Source organism: Tauraco erythrolophus, chromosome 4 (genome assembly GCF_009769465.1).
Source record: "Tauraco erythrolophus isolate bTauEry1 chromosome 4, bTauEry1.pri, whole genome shotgun sequence".
In the NCBI taxonomy this organism is placed as follows: domain Eukaryota; kingdom Metazoa; phylum Chordata; class Aves; order Musophagiformes; family Musophagidae; genus Tauraco; species Tauraco erythrolophus.
Genome location: NC_141468.1, coordinates 32,881,955 through 32,889,130, shown reverse-complemented (window position 1 = coordinate 32,889,130; position 7,176 = coordinate 32,881,955). Strand labels below are relative to the sequence as shown.

The following is a 7,176-nucleotide window of genomic DNA, read 5'->3' as shown; positions in this document are numbered from 1 at the left end:
GCTGTTTTCATGATCTCAAGCCTTGCCATTCTCATCTGTAAAGCTTTTTGTGGTGCAGAAAGCACACTGCAGTAATTTTAGTTTCAACAAATCATTCTTATCTTTTGTTTCATGAGAATAAGAAGGAAAAGGCTCCTATAGAAATCACAGCTTTAAGATGGTGAATATGATTGTCTATACACGGTTCCAAAGTAGAGGCCATGGTTTTGAACCTTGTTCTGAGTATAGAAAGAAAATCCTTCAAAACCCCTGAAACTACTTTTAAAAATGCAGCTTGGTTATGACAGCAACTGGAAAACTGTTAAATTATCAAAGTTATTTTTTTCTGTGGTAAGAAATGCACAGAGGTACCCTGGATACGCTTTGAGTAAAGGGTAACAAAAGCATTTCTTTTCCTCTGGGAAGCAAATAAACTAGGTCTATCTGCCACAGAAGTAGCACAACATTGACCTACGATTTTGGCTTCTTCCGTCAGCAGCTGAGTATCTTTTTCTGTTGCTAGAGCTGTTTCTTGTCTCCTTTCCCACATATCAATTACAATAACTTCCTGCACTCCAAAATGTTCTCAAATTGCCTAATGTGTTTCTGAGTAGCTGCCCAGTAGGGATACCTGTTTTGAACAACTTAGATCCTGAATCATAGAATGGTTAGGGCTGGAAGGGATCTTCAAAGGTCATCTAAGTCCTCTGAGTCACTCTCAAAATACAACTGGAGTTGGTAGCCATGCTATTGTCCTAAATAAAGACATTGGAATAGAGTGCAATCTGAAATATACATGAGTGAATAAAAGAAGATAAGGTGAAATTCTCCAGGTACTCATACTGCACAGACTGTATTAGATCACAGATATGCTGTGAATTACAATATATTTTACAGTGAAAACACTTTAATTTTATTTAGAACTGTCATCTTCCTCTTGCTGTGTGTGTGGCAACAAACCAGAACTTTTTCTGATGGCATTATCAGCCATAAGCATTACAAATCGACATATTTCCTAGTGCGCTCAGTATTATAATGAACTTTAGCATACTGCACACTGGAATTCTACCACTGTAAAAATACCTTCATTACAGGATATTTTGTTGTGCCTTCATTCATGTAAAAATCTAACAAAGAACAATCTACAGACTTATGTTTTATTTTGAAATGTCAGTTTCTATTCATAAACATCAATGAAAAGTGTTTGTCCCAATAGCATTCTGAGGCAATCTGTGCTTCAGGATGCTATCGTCAAGAAATGATCATTTAAAGAAAACACTGAACACATTATATACTGTAGGTTTACTCTTTGTTTTAAAAGATGATTAGTGTGCTTTAAGCCCAACCTTTGTTGTTTCTCAAGACTCATAAAAATTATCCATATATAAAAATTGCATTACATTATTTAGGCCAATTGTTATAACAAGGCTCCAAGCAGACCTCACATTTTGGTCTTCTCTCCCCTCATCTAATAGAGAGTTCTGTTTCATCTTTCATGGTAGCATGGTAAATTCAGTGTTTATAAACTTTATGGTGGAAGAAGAGTTTTGAAACAAAACAGAGATTTCTTTGTGCAATATAAATGTTGGATTTTATTCTACAACCAGATGTCTTGAACTGATATAGTAAAAGCTGAGCTGTATAGGGAGTTTATGCCCTAACCACAAGACTTTTTGAAACTGTAGGCTGATGAAGTTTAGTCAAGAGAAGGTAAGAGTAACCATATTACATTGCCTTCTTCTTGAGAACACTAACAACTGACAAGTACGATCAAATTCCCTTAAATAAAAGGTTTCGCCCTTAAAAAATATTTTAATTACTACTTACAAATACTGATTTCACAGACATCTAGAGGGTTATGTCAAGAATATAGATTATGAACTTATTGTACTGGTATAATGTGTAATAAGAAACTGAACAAGATGATATTAAGCACAAGACTGTCCTGAAACAAATCTGTTGTAAAAATCCAGGTTACTCTGGGCCAAACGGTCACAAAAGTAAAAGAACTGAGACAATAGTTCAGCTGGGTAGGCCAGAAAGGACTGTGCTAAGAGCAGGGATGCGGAGGACAGAAACAAAGAGGAATGGAATCATCGCTATGTCTTTTTCTCTAAATCTTTATTCTTTTGCCGTCAACAAACAGTTTGTTTCAAAGCACCTCCTTTCCTCATGCTGCTCCTTTAAAAGGAGATACTAACAAGCTACTCCTGTCACCTGTTTCTGCAGTTTAGACAGTAGAAATCCTTACAATAGGTCAGTATCAGGGAGAATTTTTAGTTGTAAAAAGAGTGCCTCATAGGGGCCTAACCCTTCCAGCATCTGAATGTATAAACAAAACAAGAAGCAGAAACTTTGACTCCCAGTGGGCTTCACTCCAGACACACATACTTTTTCTTGCTTGTCTAGCCCCAGTAGTTTTGTACATGCTTCTCTCTGAGACATGGAGTAGAACATAGTATGATAACTTCATGATCATAGAATCATAGAATCATAGAATGGTTAGGGCTGGAAGGGACCTTCAAAGGTCATCTAGTCCAACCCCCCTGCAAGGAACAGGGATATCTCCTACTAGATCAGGTTGCTCAGGGCCTTGTCCAACCTGGCCTTGAACGTCTCCAGGGATGGAGCATCCACCACCTCTCTGGGCAACCTGTTCCAGTGTTCTACCACTCTCATAGTAAAAAATTTTTTCCTAATATCCAACCTGAACCTACCTCCCTCTATTTTAAAACCATTACCCCTTGTCCTATCACAACTGGCCATCCTGAACAGCCTCTCCCCATCTTTCCTGTAGGCCCCCTTGAGGTACTGGAAGACCGCTATAAGGTCACCCCGGAGCCTCCTCTTCTCCAGGCTGAACAGCCCCAACTCTTTCAGCCTGTCCTCATAGGAAAGGTGCTCCAGCCCTCTTATCATCTTCGTGGCCCTCCTCTGGACCCTCTCCAACTGGTCCATGTCCTTCTTATGTTGGGGACTCCAGAACTGGACGCAGTACTCCAAGTGAGGTCTCACGAGGGCAGAGATGATGAAGATATTCTGCTGGTTTGAAGACATACAAGATTAAAATCCTACAAGATAAAGAAGGCCAAGAACTGAAGTCTGCCTGGATATCAAGTTCCTTTATAATTAATAGACAGCACCATTGTCTTTATCATCATTTTAACAGCAAAAGGTTTGGTGCTGCTCAGGTTTATCCATAAATACTAGTCTTTCCCTGCCTTCAGGACATAATGCAGAGGAACCTCAATGATAGATCTCCCTCACATTCCTGCTGCAGGCATGAAGAAAAATGGAAGACTGATCACCATATTAAGTTTTTGTGGTGTTCTTTTTTTAAATTACCTTTTATGATCATGGGAGTTTTAGTATTCATTTTCTGAGACACTTAGTGCTCTGTCCATTGTGAGGGAAGCCCACATTCTGAACTTTGAGTCTAAAGAACCTGCTGGGTTCCTTAGACTGAGATGTTGCAGTGCATTACTTAGTGCTAAATGCCCAGCAAAACACCTAAATAGATCACTTTTGAAAAATAATAGAATTAAGCAACTTTGTATGCTAAAAAGAGCTACAGAAATCTGCCACAATAATATTTAATTTCAGAAAGAAAAAATACATGTACATTAATAAAATAGTTACAATTAAAGTTAGAAAGAAGCTGAAGAGAGTTAGTATGTCTAAATTCTCTCAAGCAGGCAGTATAAAAAATTGAAAACCATATGTGAGGCAAAGGGTCTATAGAATTCCTATCTAAAAGGATAAAAAGAGCTGGTAAACAGCTGAGTATGGGGAATTATTATGAATTTAAAAAAACCCAAACAAAACAGTCATTCAAAAGATAAAAATTGAGTCCCAATGAAGAAAGTAGGAGAAGAGAGCATATATGCTGGTGAGTTAAGCATTGCCAGCTTGAAAAAATGTTTAAGAGTACTTGCTATCAACTTTAAAAATTCTAATAGAGCTTTTTAAAGTACAGTGAAGTCAGAAAGACTGCCAAAGAACTGATGAGGGTCCAAAGATGATGCAGGTGCTAAAGAAATAATTAAGGAAGAAACGACCGTAGTAGAACAGCTAAAAATGTGTCGCATTTGTGTTCTCCTAATGTGCCTCCATAATGGTGGCCATTTTTTTAATGAGGAAACAGTCTGAAGAACTGCCTCAAATCGAAGTGTCTGTAAATGGCTATTAAGTTAAACCAATATGGAGATTAATAAGAAATTGACATGAAGAAATTATATTCAGCCAAGAACTCTAAAGGTAATCAAATATGAAATTGCTAACTACCAGCTAAAATCAGAAGGATAGAAAGGATCAAATCAATTTTTAAAATAGTCCAGGAGAGAACTAGAAAATGAACTGGTAAATCTGATTTAACTTCAGGCAAACTGTACAGATTGGAACTGGCAGGAGTGGGGGAAAAGAGGGAGAGAGAGAAATAGGAAAGGAAGAAGAATCAATGTGGATTCTATAGAGGGCAATCTTTCCATCCAAAATCAATACAGTACTGTAAAAAAAGTCAATGGTTACTTAGGGAACAATTCCAGACACTGGAACTTGATTCTGTTTAACAATAAACTGTTAAAATACTTTATGGTAGGCTTTTGACTCATGCCAACTGTCACTGTCCTGCTTACAATTTAGGAGTTAATGGAAACCAGAGACCAACCTCAACATGCAGCCACCATGTTTTGGAGAATAAGAAGTGTAAACTGGTCCCTGCTAGTGAGCTCAAGTGCCAGAGAACAGTTGTAGGTACATTAAAAACGTTGATATGAATGCATTCTTAGACTTTGAGGATGATGATCCATTTGCTGGAATGTACATGCATTTCCTGGGTTTTAATAAGATCTGCCATCAAAAGTCCCTAAAGAAATGGAGCCATCCTAGGGGAATCCAAAAATGAAAACCTGTACGTGGAGATAGTAGGAAGGATGGGACAAGGGAACTGCTCTTAGCTAGTTATGAGAGAATTTAACTTCATTGTAACTGATGTAGGAAATATTTTGATGTTGTTCAGGACTGTTTAATGAGTGAAAAAAAATTCCTAGTCCCTGAAAGCCACCAAGAAGACAGGAAAACTGTTTGGTGTTACTGTAAATCGTAGAATCATTTAGGTTGGAAAAGACCTTGAATATCATCAAGTTCAGTCCTAAACATAACACTGCCCAGTCCACCACTAAACCACTTTCCTAAGCACCACACCTACACATCCTTTAAATACCTTCAGGGATGATGGCTCAGCGACTTCCCTGGGCAGCCTGTTCCAATGCTTGACAACCCTTTCAGTGAAGAATTTTGTTCTAATATCCAATCAAAACCTCCCCTGACACAACTTGAGGCCATTTCCTCTTGTCCTATCACTTGTTGCTTGGGAAAACAGACCAACACCGACCTCGTTACAACCTCCTTTCAGGTAGTTGTCGAGAGCGATAAGGTATCCCATCAGCCTCCTTTTCTCCAGGATAAACAACCCCAGTTCCCCTCAGCTGCTCCTTATAACATTTGTGTTCTAGATCCTTCACCAGCTTCATTGCCCTTCTTTCGATGTACTCCAACACCTCAATGTCTTTCTTGTAGTGAAGGGCTCAAAATCAAACACAGTGTTTGAGGTGAAGCCTCACCAGTGCTGGGTACAAAGGGACAACTACTTCCCTTGTTCCTGCTGTCCACACTATTTCTTATACAAGCCAGGATGCTATTGACCTTCTTGGCCACCTGAGCACACTGCTGAGCTCACTGCCAGCTGTCAAACACCACCTCCAGCTCCTTTTCAGCCAAGCAGTTTTCAAGCCACTCTTCCCCAAGCCTGCAATGTTGCATGGGGTTTGTTATGACCTGAATGCAGGAGTTGATTCTTAGCCTTGTTGAGCACACGGCGAAGCCGTCGCTAACCGTCAGTCACCAAAGGAGCTGCGCCAGATCCGGACTGATCTGCTGCAGAGCGGCAGATCTCGGCGCACACGGGCATTTCTCGAAAAGTCGGGAGATGCTGAGGGAGCGAAGAGACCCCCACCCCCAGTGGACGGTGTCCCTGTCCATGGAAGGGGGGGTTGGAACTAGATGATCTTCGAGGTCCCTTCCAACCCTAGCCATTCTATAATTCTACATACAATTGACCTCAGCCCATCAATCTGGCCTGTCCAGATCTCTCTGAAGAGTCTTTCTATCCTCAAATAGATTGACACTCCCACCAAACTTGGTGTCATCCGCAAATTTATTGAGGGTGCACTCAATCTCCTCATCCAGATCAGTGATAAAGATATTAAACAGAACTGGCCCCAGTACCGAGCCCTGGGAAACACCGCTTGTGACAAGCCACCAACTGGATTTAACTCCATTCACCACAACTCTTCAGGCCTGGACATCCAGCCAGTTTTTTAACCCAGACGAAATACAGAAGAATAGTTTCAAGTGTATTAATCTGTATAAATCTCACGTTTCTCCTGAATCCCAAGAAAAGGATGTGGTTCTCATCTGACCACCTCAAAAAGGATGAAGTATAATTAGAAAAGTACAAGACAGACTTGTACTGAGCCTGAAGAGGAGAAAATTGGCAAAGGGGAACAAAAGAGGCTTCACAGCACAAACTATGTCCTGTTTTCTAGTAAAGATTTTAGATGAGTTATTAGATGTGTTTTGACTTTGATTTTTATTTCTATAGTCTAAAATATTTAGTCATTATTTAATAGGAAATTTTACTTGTTTATTAGATCTTTATGACTGCGCATAATCACACAATTTAATAGCAAATGTGAAGTTTTCTTATATTATTTTAAGCATCACAGTTCCTCCTTAATTTTAGTTCAATTGCGTTTTGCACAATTCAGCTGTACTTCAGGTATTGATGCATAATACTCTTTTTCAGTTTCCATTATTCTGAGGTTTTAATAGCAAGCATGTGACCATCTGTACTTCAACCTGAAGTGACACTTTTTTAATGTTTATTGAAGATGTCAAATTGAACACAGCAAATATAATTTTCTTCTTGATGATCTTTCTAAGTTAATGATAAAGGCTCATTGGCCTAATAACCTTGTTATATGCATCGATTTGAGATTTCTTTGGACAAACATATTTCTTATCCAAAAATGTTGAATGCTCTTTTACGTGGGATTATTAATTTTTTTCTCAGAGGATTAACTCTCCTACAGATTGCAGTCAATTACACGAGGACAGGAAAGCAAATCTTAAACCTGT

General features: G+C 39.0%; 1 pseudogene; it reads right to left on the bottom strand.

Moving 5' to 3' along the window:
- Positions 1-5,155: 5,155 nt before the first annotated feature.
- LOC147528833 (uncharacterized) lies at positions 5,156-5,947 on the bottom strand (annotated as a pseudogene).
- Between the last annotated feature and the right edge of the window lie 1,229 nt (positions 5,948-7,176).